Source organism: Eriocheir sinensis, chromosome 48 (genome assembly GCF_024679095.1).
Source record: "Eriocheir sinensis breed Jianghai 21 chromosome 48, ASM2467909v1, whole genome shotgun sequence".
Taxonomy (NCBI): Eukaryota; Metazoa; Arthropoda; class Malacostraca; order Decapoda; family Varunidae; genus Eriocheir; species Eriocheir sinensis.
The window spans coordinates 5360933-5380689 of NC_066556.1; positions in this window are offsets into that span (position 1 = coordinate 5360933).

Here is a 19757-nt window from a genome sequence, read left to right on the forward strand (position 1 = left end):
GTGAGGAGGAGGAGGAGGAGGAGGGGAGAGGGAGACAAGATGGGGTCGGTTTGGGCGAGGGAAAGGGACTTGTATAAACGCGGGAAATGTGTTCTCTATGGATGCTATTAAGGCGCTGTATAGACGTCATAAAGGCCTTGTCGTGATGTCCAAAGGGTGTTTAATCCTATATACACACGTGTCGTAGTGGTAGCAGCAGCAGCATTAGTAGTAGTAGTAGTAGTAGTAGTAGTAGTAGTAGTAGAGATGGTGAAAAACGTAATATCAACAACAATAAGAACATAAGAACATATGGAGTCTGCAAAATAACAATAATGATAATAATAATAACAAAAACAACAACAGGGAAGGAGAAACAAATATGAGGAAAGAAAACCGAGGAAAAATGTGCATGAGGAAGAGAGGAAAAAGAATACGAAGAAGATTATAGGAGGAAGAGGAGCAGGAGGAAGGGGAGGAGGAGAAGGAAGACGAGGTTGAAGAAGTTGGTAAGTGTCTCTTTCTGCTCCCAACAAAGTTAATCCGACGCAGACTTGGGCACAGGCTGAAAATTGGTTCTTTGTCCGACATCCCTCCTCCTCCTCCTCCTCCTCCTCCTCGTCTCCCACTTCTCCACTTCCACCCGTCCACAACCCAACAAAAGAGCGAAGATATGAAAGACTCTACCTCCTCCTCCTCCTCCTCCTCTTTCTCCTTCTGCTTCTTCTCGTTCTTCTCCACCTCTTCTCTTCTTCCATCCGTCCACACATCAATAGGAGGAGGAAGATATGAAAGATTCCTCCTCCTCCTTCTCTTCTTCCTCCTACTACTCCACCTTACTTCTTCCTTCCTTCTCTCCTTCCTTCCTCCTCCTCCTTACGAGTTAGCAGATAATGTGACGACTACGAATAAGGAGGTAAAGGGGAAGGATAATAATGATGGAACATAAAAGGAGGTGGAAAAAAAGGAATAATATGAAAATTCCGGCTCCAGAAATTGGCTACACTTATTGTAACTATGAACAACAACAACAACAACAACAACAACAACAACAACAACAACAACAACAACAGCAAAAACAACAACAACAACAATAAGAAATAATACGTAAACGGGTTACTAAACAAATAAAAGGGTAAATAAATAAATAAATAATTGAGGAATAACATAAATAAACATCACAAAAATAATCTTTCCATGAACACACACACACACACACACATACATCTTCACCATCATCACCATCATCATCATCATCACCATCACCACATCAATCTTGCTTCACCATCCACTCACTATCACTCATCCCCTCTCATCCCCTTTCATCCCCTCTCCACACACACCCCACTCCAACTCATCCCCCTTCCCTCGACTCACCCCACTCTCCTCTCATCCCTCTCACCACGCATCCCTCTCATCCCTCTCGCCCTCTCGCCCTCGCCCCAGCCTCGCTCCGTGCATACATTTACCTCTACCCCGAACCAGCCATTTCGAAATTTGTTACAGGACATTTTACAGGAAAATTGAGTTTGTGAGCCGCAGGAAGGGAAAAGTGGAGGAGGAGGAGGAGGGGGAGGAGGAGGAGAGGAGGGATAAGGAAGGGAGAGGAATTGGGAGAGAGGAGTGATGGATGGCGACATAAGACATGAATAAACGTGGAAATGTGCTGGTAAATGTATATACGTGTGTCAGTAATGATAATAATAATAATAATAATAATAATAATAATAATAATAATAATAATAATAATAATAATAATAATAATAAAACATCATCAAATAATCACAATAACAACAACAACAGCTACTACTACTACTACTATTACTACTATTACTACTACTGCTGCTACTACTACTACTACTACTACTACTACTACTATTACTACTATTACTTCTACTACTATAAACAGCTAAACTACACTACTACTACAGCTACTTTTACTATTACTACTACTACTACTATTACTATTACTACTACTACTACTACTACTACTATTACTAATACTACCACTACTACTACTACCACCACCACCAGATCCACCACCACCACCAACACCACCACCACCACCACCACCATCAACGAGAATTACTACCTCAAGACTCTTACGGTCGGTGAATTTACTGAAGGGAGAGAGAGAGAGAGCGAGAGAGAGAAAGAGAAAGAGAGAAACGTGTAGGACCATAAGCCTTGTGGCACAGTGCCTTAACAGTGCCAAGCTATGAAGGGGGGAGGGGGGGGGTGATGGGCGGTGATGGCAGGCAATCAAGGGGGGGAGGGGAGGGGAGGGGGTAGAGAGAGAGAGAGAGAGAGAGAGAGAGAGAGAGAGAGAGAGAGAGAGAGAGAGAGAGAGAGAGAGAGAGAGAGAGAGAGAGAGATACAAGCACGCACAAGAATACGAAACAAAAAAATAATCAGAGAAAGAACGAAAGAAAGAAATGAAGAAAAATAAACAGACACACAGATACTGATAAAAAAAACAGATAGGTAAGTAGGTAGATAGATACATAGATAAAGATCATATAAAAAAGAAAAATGATATAAACATACTCAAGCGAAAGACAACAGATATAGATAGACGGAGATAGATAGATAGATAGATAGGTATAAAGATAGATAAAAAAAATAAAAAATACAATATAAACCTACTAACACAAGAGTAAGGCAGACAAATAAGGAGACAATAAGATATTTCGACATGTTACACTTCTCCCTTCGTTCATCCCGACACTCCCCTTCCTCCCTTCCTCTCCCTCCCTTCACTCCCCTTCCTCCCTCCCTCTCCCTCCCTTCACTCCCCTTCCCTGTGTGACCGGCAGTATGGAAGGGAACAGATTTGCCAGTTTAGAGTACAGCGGATCGATATATTAGACCGTAACTATAGGAAGACATGAAAAAAGGGAAGATTGGAAGTTGGAAAATAGAAAATAGAGAAATGGGAAAAAAGAAGAAGATAGGAAGAAGAAAACATAGGTCTGTTAGATTTAGAAGACATAGAAGAGGGTAAATAGCAAAAAGGAGAAAACATATAGAAGAAAATGGAAAAAGGAGAATTATAAGCAAAGAAATGGAAAAAAAGAAGATATAGGAAGAAGGAAAAATAGGTCTGTTAGATTTAGAAGACATAGAAGAGGGTAAATAGCAAAAAGGAGAAAACATATAGAAGAAAATGGAAAAGGGAGAATTATAAGCAAAGAAATGGAAAAAAAGAAGATATAGGAAGAAGAAAACATAGGTCTGTTAGATTTAGAAGACATAGAAGAGGGTAAATAGCAAAAAGGAGAAAACATATAGAAGAAAATGGAAAAGGGAGAATTATAAGTAAGGAGAGGATATAAAACCGTAAAAGGCCATGGAAAAAGGAAAAAGGAGAACTGTTCAAAGACATAAAAAAGATAGCAAGTAATGAGAGGATAGAAAAGGCGAAAAACAAAAGGAAATATTACGAGTTAGGTGGAGATTAATATTTGACTCCTGGATGAAGGGAACAAATTAGACAGGACAGAGGCAATGAAAGATATAAAGAAAAAAAATAATGAACATGAAAAAACAAAAGAAAATAAGTAGAAGGAAAAGGAGAAAAAGAGTAGGAAAGATGAACCAGTAAACGGAGGAATAGAAAAATGAAGATAGGGAAGATAGAGAGGAGCAGTGAACAGAGGAAGAGGAACTGGATTGAAGAAGGAAATTAGAGGTGGATAAGAAACATAAGAGAAAGAGATAGAGAAGGAAATTTGCTGATGGATAAGAAACAGAAGAGAAAGATATAGAGGAGAAAATTTGGGAATGGATAGGAAACAGAAGAGAAAGAGATAAAGAAGGAAATTTGGAGATGGACAACAAACAGAAGAGAAAGATATAGAGGAGAAAATTTGGGAATGGATAGGAAACAGAAGAGAAAGAGAGAGAAGAAAATTTGGAAATGGATAAGAAACAGAAGAGAAAGAGATAGAGAAGAAAATTTGGGAATGGATAGGAAACAGAAGAGAAAGAGATAGAGAAGAAAATTTGGGAATGGATAAGAAACAGAGGAGAAAGAGATAGAGAAGGAAATTGGGGATAGATAAGAAACAGAAGAGAAAGAGAGAAGGGAAGTGAAAAGAAGGGAACACAGAAAATAAAAGATAACACAACAGGAAGAACATCTGCAGGAAGGGAAGATAAGGAAGGAGAAAATAAAGGGAGCAGAAGGGAGAAGAGAAGAAGGGACAGAAGAGAAAACAAGACAGAGGAAGGGAAGACAAGAAAACTGCAGTGCGGAGGAGGGGAAAAGAAGACAAGAGAAAGTGAGAGAAGGGAATAACAGGGAAGGGAAGGAGAGCCGGAGGAAGGGAGTGAGGATGGGCCGCGGTGACCTCCTCCTCCTCCTCCTCCTCCTCCTCCTCTTCCGCCGCCGCCGCCACCCTCGTTAGTAGCGGACAAATGACCAGTTTTTCCGGAAGGTGAAGGCAGCGAGGGGCGGACACGCTCTCGTCCGTCATCCGCTGCTGTCTTGTGGGGATGGAGGTGGAGGGGGGGGGGGGGAGGGGGACAAGGGGGGGAAGGGGTACGGGGTCTTTCTCTTTCTCCTCTTGCTCCTCCTCATATTTTCATACACTTTTTTTATCTTATACTTTCTCTTCACATCTTTCCTCCTTTTTCTCCTCCAATATTTTTTCATTTCTCCTCCTCCTCCTCCTCTCTCCTTCTTTCTCCTCCTTATACTCACTCATACTTTCTTGTGCTTTCTTATCCTATACTTTCTCTTCACATCTCTCCTCCTCTTTCTCCTCCTATATTTTTTTATTTCTCCTCCTCCTCCTCCTCTCTTCTTCTTTCTCCTCCTTATACTCAATCATATTTTCTTATATTTTCTTTTCTTATATTTTCACTCCTCCAAAACACTTCTTCCTCTCCTCCTCCTTCCTCTGTTTCCCTACTTTCTCCTTACATTTCTCCTCCTTTCTCCTCCTTTTATTCCTTATTACTCTCCTCCTCCTTCCTTTGTTTCTTCCATTTCTCTGTTTTCTTTCTCCTTTCCTTTTACTTTAGTTCCTCATTCTCCTTATTTTTGTTTTCCTTCCCCTCCTCATTCTATATCCTTCATTATATCTCTTCATTCATATTCGCTTCTCCTTCTTCTCTTCCTCCTCCTTCCATTTCTCCCAGCTCACCTTCGCTTCCTTTTCCTTCCTCCTCTTCTTTCTCCTCCTCCTTCCATTTCTCCCAGCTCACCTTCGCTTCCTTTTCCTTCCTCCTCTTCTTTCTCCTCCTCTTCCTTCTACTTCTCCATCGCCTCTTTCTCCTCCCTACACTTCTCCACCTTCTCCTCCTCCTCCTCCTGGTTCTAATTCCAATATACCTCCTTTTGTCTGTCTGTCTATCTATCTGTCCGTCTGTCTGTTGAAGATATATAAGACGCTCACAGAGGAACCAGCGACAGAGACAAAGACGAAGACGAGAGGAGGAGGAGGAGGAGGAGGAGGAGGAGGAGGAGGAGGAAGGCAGCGGATAATAGAAGGAGGCAACCAAGACATGTGGGAGTGATGGGCGAAGATGGGCGGGAGTGAGTGAGTGGGTGGACAGGAGTGGGGAGTGGAAGGGGAGTGGGGAGGAGTGGGGAGTTTAGGGGAGTAATATCTAGGGTGGGGTGGGCGGCGAGCGGCGTCTCCAATGTCGGGACAGAAGCGGTCCTTTCAGCAGCAAAATTAGTTCTTTTCCCTCCCCGCCTCCTTCCCTTTAGACGACCATTATTACTTTGACCAAATCCAATTGGGTCTGGCCGTCTGCCAATCCCAATCTCCTTCTCCTAATCGGATCGCCCTGGACGCAATCTAATAGAGGATCCCAGACGGCCCAAAGGCGATCCAACCCTTTTATGAGAAGATAAACGCTTGTCAGCCGTACACTTTGAAGATATGATGACCATCTTGTGAGGCGCAGACGTCCGCCCCGGCGTCATTATGGAGACATTGTGTGTTCGTGTGTGTGTGTTCGTGTGTGTGTGTGTGTGTGTGTGTAGGGACGTAATGCCACCACACAGCCTCCTTCTACCACCACCATCACCATCACCACCATCATCGTCACCACTATCACCACCACCATCACCATCACCATCATCACCATCATCATCACCATCACCACCACCATCACTATCACCAACACCGTCACAACCATCACCACCATCACCGTCACTATCACCACCATCACCACCATCATCATCACCACCACCATCACTATCACCATCACCATCATCATCATCATCACCATCACTATCACTATCATCACCATCATCACCATCATCACCACCACCACCAACATCACTATCACCATCACCATCGCCATCATCATCACCATCATCGTCACCACTATCACCACCACCATCACCACCATCATCACCACCACCATCATCACCATCATCGTCACCGTCACCATCACCACCATCACTATCACCACTCTTCATATTCTCTATTTTCTTATATGTCTGTCTTTTCAACTATCTATCTATCTAACTATCTATCTCCTTATCTATCACCGTAACAAGGCAACCATTTTCATACCTGTCTGTTTACCTGCCAATCAATCAATCAATCAGCTACTTCACCTGCTTGTCTTCCTACCTTCCTATCTACCTATCTCATTGTCTACTTTTACCTGGCGCTGTCAATCTCTCCTTTCTTTTTATCTATCTATCTATCTATCTACCTTTGTCTCTCCATATCACAATACCACAGAGACAGACACCACCACCACCACCACCACCACCTTCATCCCACTCACTTTCCCTCTCATCCCTCTCCCTCGGCCCTCTCGGGGGGATGAGGTGAGAGGAGCGAGAGAGGGGCCGAGGGAAGACGGTCATTACGGCGCATTACCGCAGTGGTCATTATCCCGTGTGCTGCCTCGATGACCTAACTACCCAATATCATCCCCACTGACCGCCAGCTGGTCTCGAACCCTGGGCACATGACTTCGTTGCGGCCGACTCTCCTCCCGACCACTCCAAACCCATTCCTGTAGTTCCATGGGTGTCTGGTGTGTGGGTTGGGTGTAGGAAGGGTTGGGTGAGGTGTTCGAATCCGTGTGAGTGTGTGTTAAGGGGAGAAAGGGAAGAGGAGATCGGGGTCACGGGACGGGTTCGCGACGCGTTCATCACGGTCAGTTAGTCAAAGAGGCGGTGGTTACTCGCCTCTTTATAGCGGCGGCTGGGGAAAGAAATTTTGGATCCTCTCTCTCTCTCTCTCTCTCTCTCTCTCTCTCTCTCTCTCTCTGTAGCCACCCTAATAATTGTTTCCTTCTTTCTTTTTATCTGTCCACTTTCATATCTCTCTCTCTCTCTCTCTCTCTCTCTCTCTCTCTCTCTCAGGGATTTGGAAAGCGATAAATGATTTTTGGAGAGAAATTAAGATAAGTGTCATCTCATATTGAGAGAGAGAGAGAGAGAGAGAGAGAGAGAGAGAGAGAGAGAGAGAGAGAGAGAGAGAGAGCGTGTGATCAACTAGATTCGTAAAAATTCCACTCCAGGAAAATGTGAAGCGAATTTTAATTAAGATAAGAGAGAATATATATAAAAAGTCTCTCTCTCTCTCTCTCTCTCTCTCAAGAACACCTGGCTCGCTTACCCCCCATTTTTCCATTTGCCTCCTCCCTCCTCCCTCCCCCTCCCCTACCCTCCCCCCCACACACACACAAACACACACCTATTATTAACATGTTTTTGTCCTTCAGATCTGGGACTCGAAGTGGGTCCTTGGCGGAGGGGTTAAGTAGTCGTGAATTGTAGGGGGAGGGGGAGGTGGAAGGGGACATCACTTGAGGGACATCTGTAAACGGGAGGGGGGGGAGATGGGGAGAAAAGGAGGGAAGGGGAGGAGGGGGGAGGTGCTTCAATCATTGTTTATTATCGTCTCCTCCTCCTCCTCCTCCTCTTTCTCCCCCGTTTTATCCTCCTCCTCTCCATCCCCTTATCTCCTCCTCCCTTCCCTTCTCTCCTCCTCCCCTTTATCCTCCTCCTCTCCCTCCCTTTACCTCCTCCTCCCTTCCCTTCTCTCCCCCTCCCCTTTTCCATCCTCCTCTCTCTCCCATTCCCCTTCCCTCCCCATACCTTCTTCTCCCTTCCCTCCCCCCTTTTCATTATCTTCCTCCCCTTCCCTCCCCCTCCTCCTTCTTCTTCCCTTACTAAAATACCACTTCCCCCCTTCCTCTTCTTCCTTCTCCTCCTCCTCCTCTTTTCATCTCTTCATAGGAATCTCTCTTTACTCCTCCTCCTCCTCCTCCTCCTCCTCCTCCTCCTCTTCTGCACGTCATGGCTCCAAACCCACTTTATTTTCGCTTAACAAAAGCCTCAATTAACCCCAAGTCTCAGTGGCGTTGTGTCCCGTCCAATCAGCGTCGCCCATCGCCAATGTACCCCGCTCTCGGCCAATCAGGAGCCAGGAGGGACGAGGGAGCGCTGTGATTGGCTGGCGGGTTGCTATTGGTGGACAACCCGCGGACATGTGACACCGGGATGAGATTTTTGGTTCTCTCTCTCTCTCTCTGTTTATCTATCTATTTATTTATTTATTTATTTATTTATTTATTTATTTGTCTATTTCTGTTTGTTTCTCTTTTTCTTTCTTTTCTCGCTTTTATTTCATTCTTTATTCTCTCTCTCTCTCTCTCTCTCTCTCTCTCTCTCTCACCGGTTTTTATCCACTTATAATAATTCGTTCGTCTCTCTCTTTTCTTTCTCTTCCTTCCTTTTATTCCTATTATTCTCTATTTCTTTCTCCCACGCATCTTCTTTCTTTCCTCTTCCTCTTCGTCCCTTTAGACATGCCGGGAGCAGCTGACCTTACACCCCCACCCCCCTCCCCCACCCCCCCTGCCCCCCACCGCTCTTCTCTCCCTTTCAATTCTTCTCTCCCCCTCTATTTATCTCCCTCCTAACATTCTTCATTCTTCCCCTCCCTCCATCCCTCTCTCTCCTTCCCTCCCTCTTTCACAGATGCCTCCAACTCTCCTTCTCTCCCTCGAAAAAAAAAAATAAATCCTCTTGTAAATCTCCACTCAAAATCAACACGAATAAGGAATAAGAAAAAAAAAAAACTAAATATGGATAACAAAAAATAAAACCAAAAAACACCAAAAAATTTCGTCACCTAAAAGTGGTTTCGAACTGGCATGTCACGAGCCGCATGATTTCCAGGCTTCCAATTGGCCCTCATCAGCCAATCACAGGGGCTTTGAGGGTGCGTGAATGCGTGTGTGTGGGAGGGGGGGTTTGGGGGAGAGGTGGTCTGCTTAATGAATGGGATGGGAGGGGAAAATATAAGGAGAGAGGGGAGTGGGTGAGAGAGAGAGAGAGGGGAAGGATGACGAGGATGGGGAGGACGAGTGAGTGGGGAAGAAGGGGAAGATGGGAATGACAAAGAAGGGAAGAAAAAGGGGAAGGGCAAGAAAGGGGAAGATAAGTAAGAGCTGGAGAGAGGAAAGAAGAGGGGAAGGATGACAAGGAAAGGGGAAGATGATTGCCAGGGATGGAGAAGAGGAGAGAAAGGAAGGAGAGGGAAAATAAATGTTGCGGAAGAGAGGAAGGGAAGGAAGACGGGAACGATAACAAAGAAGGGGAGAATAAGTAGAACGAAGGGAGGGAGAGGGAAGAGGGATGAAGGAGTGCAAGGAAGGGGAAGATGAGTGTCTGGGAAAAAGGAAAAGGAGGGAATAGCAAGGAAGAGGTAAATAAATGATGCGGAAAGAAGGGAGGGAGAAAGGAAAAGAATGACAAAGAAGGGAAGGATGAGACAAACGAAGGAAAGGAGGGGAAGAAGGAGATGATGAGTGGACGGAAGGGAAGAGAAGAGAGAGGTGGAAAAGGGCAAGGAAGGGGAGAGTGAAGGAAGGGAGGGGCAGACCTTCGTGACTCATCAAGTATTTAAAAAAGATGAATGATGAGTCTGTGATAGAATGTTGTGTGGAGGGATTAAGACGAGGCTCAGCGATTATCATAAGAGTAATTAACGGTGGACTTTATTGGCATTCTTAAGCAAGTGTGACCCATTGACTCAAATTACACCGCTACTAGGAATGGCAAGTGATGGGGTGAAAAAAAAAAAAAAAAAAAAAAAGACGGGGGTGCAGAGACGGATATAGAAATTTTCGACTCCGCCTCCGACTCCAGGAAATTTTAAGGTTGCGACTCCGACTCCGACTCCCCATCCCTCCCCCTTCCCCTCTTCGGCAGTACAGCGGTAAGCATATCAAAACCAGCCACACCACACACCACACCACACCCAGCCACACAACATCACACATATCGTAAGGGAGTCGGAGTCACAGATATTTTTACCGACTCCGACTCCGACTCCACACCCATGACAAAAAAAAAAAAAATAAATAAATAAATAAATAAAATAAATAAATAAATTTTAAAAAACCGACCGAACTAACCATTTTTTTCTTTTCGAGGTTAAGTTAATCAATTCGTCTTCTTTGGGAAATATTTTGAAGGAGCAGAGATGACTAGAAAAAAAAGATGCTGGGGTTAACATGTTCTTAAAATTCATGTTTCATCTCAAATCCTTCTTATTTTTTTACTTCAAGCTCGTATTTCACTTCATATTTTTTGTCTGTCTGTCTGTCTGTCTTTTCTAACTGTTCTCCATCTGTCATTTCTGTCCCCATCGACCTTTCTACTTTTTTTCTCTCTCTCTCTCTCTCTCTCTCTCTCTCTCTCAGCGGTCTGTGAGTTAAGAAGAAGACGAGAGCACCGATTATCCTCTTAAGAAAATTAGAGAGCGGGAAGAGGAGGAGGAGGAGGAGGAAGAAGAGGAGGAGGAGGAGGAGGAGGAGGAGGTGTTGACAGGTAAGTAGTCATTTAAGAGCCCATCAAGTGACCAATTGTTTACGTAGGTCCGCATTCTCTCTCTCTCTCTTAAATCATACTCATACTTTCTTTATATTCATTTTGTTTATTCCGCTTTCCATCCATCTATCCTTCTTCCCTCTCATCCATCTGTTCCACTTTTCCTTTTCATCTTCCTTTCCATTCTCTGTGTCATCCTTCCCGCGGTTTTGTACTCCATCCATCCACTCATCCATCTATCCCCATCTTTCTCATTCTTCCAATCCATTCTTCGTTCCATTTCTATTCTATCCATTTTTTTTTGTCATCCTTCATTCTCTTCTGTTCACACCCATGCAATCGATCTCCGTTTCTTTTCATCCTTCTATCCCTCCCACTGCATCCACCATTCCATCCACAATCTCATTCACCCCATTCCATCCACCCCATCGCTCCAACCCTTCCTCCCTTCCAGCCTCTCAGCCGCGCCTCGCACTCGTGTTTGAATTGAATTGTTTGTAAAAATCCTCGGCAGTCCTCGTGTGTCTCATCAGCAATTCAAAGCGGCCGCTCCTGCTAATGGTTTGATCGCTCCAAATTGAATATCGCGCCCCACGCCTCCATTTTTTTCTTTTTTTTTGTGTGTTTTCCTCTTTTCCTCGCCTTCAAAGCAAGAGGGAGATATATATTTTATGCGATTTTGAGATATATATGTATTTTTGGCGTGCTCTCTTTCTTTTTTCTCTCATTTTCTTTATTATGTATTCTGTGTGTGTGTGTGTGTGTGTGTGTGTGTGAGAGAGAGAGAGAGAGAGAGAGAGAGAGAGAGAGAGAGAGAGAGAGAGAGAGAGAGAGAGAGAGAGAGAGAGAGAGAGAGAGAGAGAGAGAGAGCGAGAGAGAGAGAGAGAGAGAGAGAATAAAAAGGACAGGGAGTTGAAGAGGAAGAGGTGGAGGAAGAGGAGGAAGAAGAAGAAGAAGAAGAAGAAGAAGAAGAAGAAGAAGAAGAAGAAGAGGAGGAGGAGAGAAGGGAAGGGAAGGGAAGGGAAGGGAAGGGAAGGTTTGGTAAGGTAAGGTAAAAAACGGGGAAATAAGGTAATGTTAGGTATAAGGTAAGGGCAAGTAAGGTAAAATGAGGCAAAGCAAGGCAAAGGCAAGGTAAGGTAAGGCAAGGTAAGGTAAGGAGGGGTAGGGGGGGGGGCTACCTGGCGCTGTATACCTGGTCGTTACAGTCGAAGGAGACGCGGCCGAAGCTGTGATTGAGTTGCGGAGGTTTGTGTTGCGCTGAATGGACGCTTTTGCCCTCCGTGTGTTGCCCCCAAACGAGCAATTCAGTGTTGGTCGCCTTTGCTAACCCCCCTCCCCTCCCCTCCCCTCCCCTCCCCTCCCCTCCTCCCCCGACCCCTTACCCTGAGCTACTCTTGTCGGGAAAGGAAAGGGAAGAAAGGGAAGGAGGGGGAGGGGAGAGAAGGAAAGGGGAGGAAACAGAAAGGGGAAGAGAGAGAAGGGGGAAAGGGGAGTGAGATGGGAAGAGGGGAGAGGAAGGAAAAGGGAGTAATGGGAAAAGGGGAGAAAGGGAGAGTAGAGTGAAAGGGAAAGGAGTGAGGGGAGGGGAAGGGGACAGAAGGGGAAAGCAGAGAGAGAGAGAGAGAGAGAGAGAGAGAGAGAGAGAGAGAGAGAGAGAGAGAGAGAGAGAGAGAGAGAGAGAGAGAGAGAGAGAGAGAGAAAAGAGGAAGGGGAAGAAGAGGAAGAATGGGGAAGCGGAGGGAGGCGAGAGAGGAGAGAGGTGTTAAAAAAAAATAAAAAGGTGGAAAATTCCTCAAAATTGGTCTCAGAGTTCAGGGACAAATAAGCACAAAAGGTCCTCAAATTAGTTTCGTTACGGGATTCATTATATATTTGGAAACGTGAGCGGTGGCGAGGCGGCAAGGGGGGGGCAAGGGGGGGCGAGGACTGTAAATATTGTGACGTGTTGCCTGTGCGTTCTTTGTGTGTGTGTGTGTGTGTGTGTGTGTGTGTGTGTGTTTTGGTGTTGTTTGTTTTAAGGTCCCCCGTTGTTTTGTGTCTTTTTTTTCTTTGTGGTTTTTATTTATTCTATGCTTTTTTTTTCATTTTTTGGTTTTCGTTTTCACATATGTTCTCTGTGTATGTATATGTGTATGTGTGTTTGTTTCTCGTTTGCGTGTATGCATGTGTTTGTGTTTTGAGTGTGTGTGTGTGTGTGTGTGTGTGTGTGTGTGTGTGTGTGTGTGTGTGTGTGTGTGTGTGTGTGTGTGAAGGGGTGAAAAGGGGTGGGAAAGGGAGGGAAGAGAAGAGAAGGTGCAGGAAGGGCCAGGAAGGGGCTGGAAGAGACGGGGAAAGAGAGGAAGGGCAGGAAAGGGGTGGGAACGGGAGGGAAGAGAAGGGAAGGTGCAGGAAGGGCCAGGAAGGGGCTGGAAGGGACGGAAAGAGAGAGGAAGGGCAGGAAAGAGGTGAGAAGGTGCGTGAAGGGAGCGGGAATGGGGCGAGAAAAAATGGGAAGGGAGAGTTCACGTCACATACAAGCTCATAACAAATAAAAAAGAACAAAAATCATGTCTTCCAACCCTGTCACGTCTTCAGGAATGCAGGAAGGGGCGGGAAAGGGGTGCAGGGGAGGTAGTGGCGAGAAGGAAGGGGCGGGAGGAGGACGGTCACATCAAGGAAGGAAACAAAACAAGGAAAAAGTCATGTCATATTGCGAAAAAAGTCACGAGTGTAAGAATTCTCCCAGTCACGTGACACTTCAGGATGGGCGGCGGGAAGGGGCGAGAAGCAAGGGGCGGGGAGGAAGGGGGCGCGAAGGGGAAGGCATGGGCGGGAAGAGGAAGGAATAGATGGGAGGCGGAAGGCATGGGCGGGAAGGGGAAGAGGCGGGAGGGAAGGGAAAGGAATGGGCGAGAAGGGGAAGGAATGGACGGGAAGGGGAAGGCATGGGAGGGAAGGGGAAGGAATGAACGGGAAGGGGAAGGAATGGACGGGAAGGGAAAGGAATGGGAGGGAAGGGGAAGGAATGGACGGGAAGGGGAAGGAATGAACGGGAAGGGGAAGGAATGGGAGGGAAGGGGAAGGAATGGACGGAAGGAAGGAATGAACGGAAGGGAAGGAATGGGAGGAAGGGAAGGAATGGACGGAAGGGAAGGAATGGACGGGAGGGGAAGGAATGGAGGAAGGAAGGAATGGACGGAAGGGGAAGGCATGGAGGAAGGGAAGGAACGAACGGAAGGAAGGAATGGACGGGAAGGGGAAGGAATGGACGGGAAGGGAAAGGAATGGGAGGGAAGGGGAAGGAATGGACGGGAAGGGGAAGGAAGGGGAAGAGAGGCAGCGGAAGGGAAGACGAAGGGAAGGGCGGGAAGGGGAAGGAAGGGGCAGAGAGGCAGCGGAAAGGAAGACGAAGGGAAGGCATGGGAGGGAAGGGGAAGGAAGGGAGGAAAGGAGGAAAGGAGGAAGGCATGGAAGGGAGCAGGGAAGAAGGAAGGGGAAGAAGGAAGGGGAAGAAGGGAAGGGGAAGAAGGAAGAAGGGAAGGCGGGAAGAAGGGAAGGCGGGAAGAAGGGGAGGCGGGAAGAAGGGAAGAAGGGAAGGCGGGAAGAAGGGGAGGCGGGAAGAAGGGAAGGCGGGAAGAAGAGAAGGCGGGAAGAAGGGATGAAGGGAAGAAGGGAAGGCGGGAAGAAGGGAAGAAGGGAAGGCGGGAAGGCAGGAAGAAGGGGAGGCGGGAAGAAGGGAAGAAGGGAGGGAAAGCGGGAGGCGTCTGGCATCCCCCTACCATCCTTAACACGCACAAAGAACGCAAACTAAGCCACACACGCATTGCTAGTTACGCCACTCCTCAACCCGGGGGCTTCGAGGGGGCGCGGCGACCCCTTAGGACTGCCGAAAGGACCCTTGAGGAGGAGGAAGAAGGAAGGGAGAGAAGGAGAGAAGGGGGAGAAGGGAGAGAAAGCCCGCACCAACACTCTCACTAAAACCTCGTACATCCGGCAGTTTCCAGGGGGGCGCAGAGGGGCAAGGGGGGGTAAGGGGGGGTAAGGGGGGCAGGCCTGTGACGCTCCGGGATTGGAGGTGGGAATAAGGCCGCTTAATTGTGCTTAATTATGGCTGATAGATAATTATATCACGCGGGGACCAATCAACGACGCCCCTCTGAATTACGAGAGCCGGCGTGATGGGGAGGAGGAGGAGGAGGAGGAGGAGGAAGAGGGAAGAAGAAGAAGAGGAGGAGGGAGGAAGAGAAAGAGGAAGAGGAGGAGGATCGTAAAGACACGTTGCACAGGTAAGAGGAGGTAAGATACAGGTAAACAGGTAAGAAGAAGGAAGAGGAAGAGGAAGAGGAAGAGGAGGAGGAGGATCGGTAAGAGATATAAAGACACGTTGCACAGGTAAGAGGAGGAAAGATACAGATAAACAGGTAAGGAGGAGAAGGAGGAAGAAGAAGAAGAGGAAGAGGAGGAGGAGGAAGAGGAGGATGATCGGTAAGAGGTATAAAGACACACGTTGCACAGGTAAGAGGAGGTAAAATACAGGTAAACAGGTAAGGAAGAGAAGGAGGAGGAAGAGGAAGAGGAAGAGAAGTAGGAGGAGGAGGATTTGTGAGAGGTATAAGGACACAAGTTGCACAGGTGTGAGGAGGTAAAATACAGGTAGAGATGGATGATGCTGGATGGAGGAAACGTGGAGGAAAGATGGAGAGACACAAACCTGAAGGGAGAGAAAACCAAAAGAGGAAAAGAGGGAGGAGAGGAAAGAAAGAGAAGGAGAAGGAAGAGAAGAGAAGAGAAGAGGGAGGAAGAGGAGGAAGGAGAAGGAGGAGTAAGAGAGAGAGAGAGAGAGAGAGAGAGAGAGAGAGAGAGAGAGAGAGAGAGAGAGAGAGACAAACCTAAAAAGAGAGAGAGAGAGAGAGAGAGAGAGAGAGAGAGAGAGAGGAGAGAGAGAGAGAGAGAGAGAGAGAGAGAGAGAGAGAGAGAGAGAGAGAGAGAGAGAGAGAGAGAGATAGAGAGAGAGAGAGAGAGAGAGAGAGAGAGAGAGAGAGAGAGAGAGAGAGAGAGAGAGAGAGAGAGAGAGAGAGAGAGAGAGAGAGAGAGGAGATGGAGAAGGGAGAAGGAGGGAAGTGGAGCAAAAGAAAACGGGACGAGGTTAAAAGGGAGAATGAGGTAAGTGGAACAAGGAGGAAAGTGGAGTGACGTAAAAGAAAGAGACGAGAGGTGGAATAAGGCGATTAAACGAGGGAGGAGCGCGAAGTGGAGGGAGGAGAGGGAGGAGAAGAGGAGCGAGAGAGAGAGAGGGAAGAGGAAAGAAGGGTGGAAAATTAGGGCGAGAGAAGAAAATAAGATAATAAGGAGGGAAAAAACACGTCCTCTTGCTGGTTGTTCCTCTTTCTCTTCTTCCTCTTCCCCTCCTCTTTCTCTCCTCTTTCATCCTCCTTCACTCTGTACTACCTCCTCCTTCCTCCTTCTCTCCTTCCTTCAATCTTCTTTCCCTTTTTCTTCACGACCTCCTCTTCATCTCCCTTATTCCTCTTCCTCTTCATCTCCTCTTTCTCTCCTCTTTCATCCTCTGTTACTCTGTATTATGTCCTCCTTCCTCATTCTCCGTCCTTCATCTTCCTTCAATCCTCTCTCCCTTTTTCTTCACTATACGTCCTCTTCATCTCCCTTATACCCTCTTTTCCACTCCTCTTTCATCCTTCTTCCTCCTTCCCTCCTTCCTTCCTTTTTTCCCTTCTTCTTCACCCTCTTTCACCCTTTTCTTCATCCCCCTTTCATCACCCTCTTCCACCCTTCGTCACCTGTTTTTTCTTCTCTTCTCGTCAGTCTACATCACACCCTTATCCTTTTTATCGTCTTTTTACCATTTATCACCCTTGTCCCACCCTTCTTTCACCCTCTTTCCTTATTCTGCACCCTCATTACGTCCTTCTAATTCCTTTTCGTTCTTCATAATTTACTACTTTTTTTTTATTCTCCACTCTTATTTATCTTTTTCCTTCACCCTTCTTTCATTCTCCGTCACCTTCTTCTTCTTCTTCTTCTTTCTTTTTCTATTTCTTTTTATTTTTTCTTCTTCTTCTTCTTCTTCTTCTTCTTTCTTTCTTCTTGTTCTACTTGTTCTTTTTCTTCTTCTCCTTCTTTCTTTCCGTCACTTCTATATTTTTTTTTCGTCAACAGCATCCATCATCTTTCTTTCTCACCCTTCCTTCACCCTCTTTCATCACTCCTTTATCACCCTTTCTCTATACGTCAGTCTACATTATCATTCTTCCTTTTCGTATCTCATTTACTGCTTTATTTTCATTTTCCACTCTTTCGTCCCTTTTTCGTTCACCTCTCCTTCATTCTGCTTTACCTCTCTTCTTCTTCTTGTTCACCTTCTTTTTCTCTTTCCGTCTCGCTATGTCACGTCTATCTCCTTTCTATCGTTTCTCACTATTTCCCGTTCTTGTTTCTCTCTCTCTCTCTCCACCCCCTTTCATCACTCTTCCTCCCTGCGTCATTCTGCGTTACGTCATTCTTCCTTGCTGTTATTCTCTCCATTCGTCATATTTATTTTGCACTTTTTTTTTTTCCCTCTTTTCCTTCACCTCACTTCCATCCTGCGTCATCTCTCTTGTTCTCGTTCTTGTTCTTCTTGTTTTTCTTCTTCTTTTTCATTATCTTTTTCTTTTTTCTTCTTCTTTTTTCATTATATTTTTCTTTTTCTTCTTCTTCTTCTATTTCTCCTCTTTCCGACACTCTAAATCACGATCCTCTTTTTTTTCGTCCTTCAGCATCCAGCATCTTCGTTTCTCACCCTTCTTTCACCTTCATTCACTCTCCATCACCTTCATTCACCCTTCCTTACGTCGTCCTTCTTTCTCACCTTCCTTTCCTTCACCCTAATTTTACCTTCCTTCTCCCTGTATCATTCTTCTTCCCTCTTCTTCTCCCTTCTTGTCTCTCTTCCCTTCACCTTATTCACCCTACATTCCCCTTGCATCTCCTTCTATCATCTTTCCTCTCCCTCCCTCACCCTCGCGCCTCGTCACGTGACCGAGGGGAACAAGGGAGGACACACGTCACAACAAGAGTAATCCCACAGTAATTTGCTTCCCCGTTAACCCTTCCCCTCTTTCCCTTCTTTCCCTTCCCTCCCTCCCCTTATCTCCTTCCCCCTCCCACCTCCTGATCCTTCCCTCTCTCCCTCGGCGTCTCCACTCCCCTTTCTGCCTCTTTTTTTTTCCCCGTCCCAATTCCTCTGCCTTCCCCACTCTCCCCTCTGTCCCTTCCCTTCCTCCCCTTCTCTTCTTCCCCCTCTCATCCCCTGATCCTTCCCTCTCTCCCTCGGCGTCTCCATTCCCCTTTCGTCCTCTCTCTTCTTTTCCCTTTTCAATCCCTCTAACTCTTCCCTCTCCCATCTCCTACTTTTCCTTTCTCGTCTTCTTTCTCTTTTCCCACCCTAATCCCTCTCTCTCCCCTTTCTCCTCCTCTTTCCACCTCCAACTTCCCCTCTCCTACCCTCTCTCCCTCCCCCTCTTTCCTCTCCCTCCCCTTTCCCTCCCCTCCCCTTCCCCTTCACCCCCCTTCTCCCGCACCCCGCCCCTCTCCTCTCCCCCCCCGCTACAGACAGACCAATTACTGTTACTGTGTGCCTCTCCGCGGGGGGCGTCGCTAATAACAACCCCCCGCCCCCTTTTTGACACCCCCCCTCTGTTGGTACTCCTAATGTTGTTGTTGTTGTTGTTGTTGTTGTTGTTGTTGTGCTGGTGACGTATTGGAGATGAAGGATAAGAGAAAGAAGATTAATAATAAATAATGAAAGTGATAAATGAATGAATAGGAAGAAGATGATGATTAATAAATGATGAGAAAACGATAAAGAGGAGAAAATTTAGGTACTGGAGGGAGAGGTTCTGAAAAGGGAGGTAGAGTAGGAGGGGTGGAGGGAAGTACTGATGAGGCGTAGAAATCAGAAAGAAAGAAAGAAAGAAAAGAGTATTGAAGGAACAAGTTAAAGACAGAAAAACTACTAGGAGACGTAAGAGAAAAGAAATAGTAAACTGGAAGAAAAATGAGAAAATGGATTAAGTGGAAATGATGAAGAAAAAAAAAAGGAGAGAAATATGGATGAACAAGGAAGATGGAAGTGGAGGGGATGAAAAAAAAACTAACTGGTAGAAAAAAATAATGAAATGCAAGTGAAATATGAAAAAAAATGAAGAAAAGAAAAGTGTGACAAATCAAGAAAATATGAAATGAAAAAGAATACTGAAGAAACAATGAAGAAGCCATGAAGGGAAAAAAATATATCCGTGCTGATGGAAAACCCAAGAAACAGTTTTATTGAAGGAACTGAACGAGGACGAGACAACGAAATACTTTGAATAATTTAAAACACAAAAGAGCTTGCAGGAGTAAAGACCAAGAAAACACGAAACACACAACTAAATAAAATCATAAAACAAGTCCAAACGCATTAGTCAAGTCCTGTCCAGTCCGTTCGCAAGAAAAAAAATAAATAAATAAAATAAAAATAAGAACGAGTCCCACTTTTCCTTTCCTCTTCCTCACTACTTCACCGTTTTTCACTGTTTTGTCAGCTTATTTTTCATGATTTTAAGTTTAATGTAATTTTTTTCATATACGTAATTTTCTACAGCTGATAACTGTCTTTTTTATTTCATTTTAGGAATATATAGTTGTCTTACCTTTGTATAAAGCTGCACAGGTGATGGCAGAAGACTTAATCAGAAGAACCCATCTCGTCAACACACCTGCGAGGGAGAGGAAAAAGCAATATTTATACAACATAATTCCACTTGTAGTTCTTGAGAGAAAGTGTTTAAAGAAGTGCCGTAAGGAGGACAGTACTAAGCCACATCACTCACCTTGATAAAACACCTGCGAGGGAAGGGAAGTAAACAACCATCACACAGATTTACCTTCATACCCAAAGTTGAATTATTTTAGAGGATAATACAGTAAAATA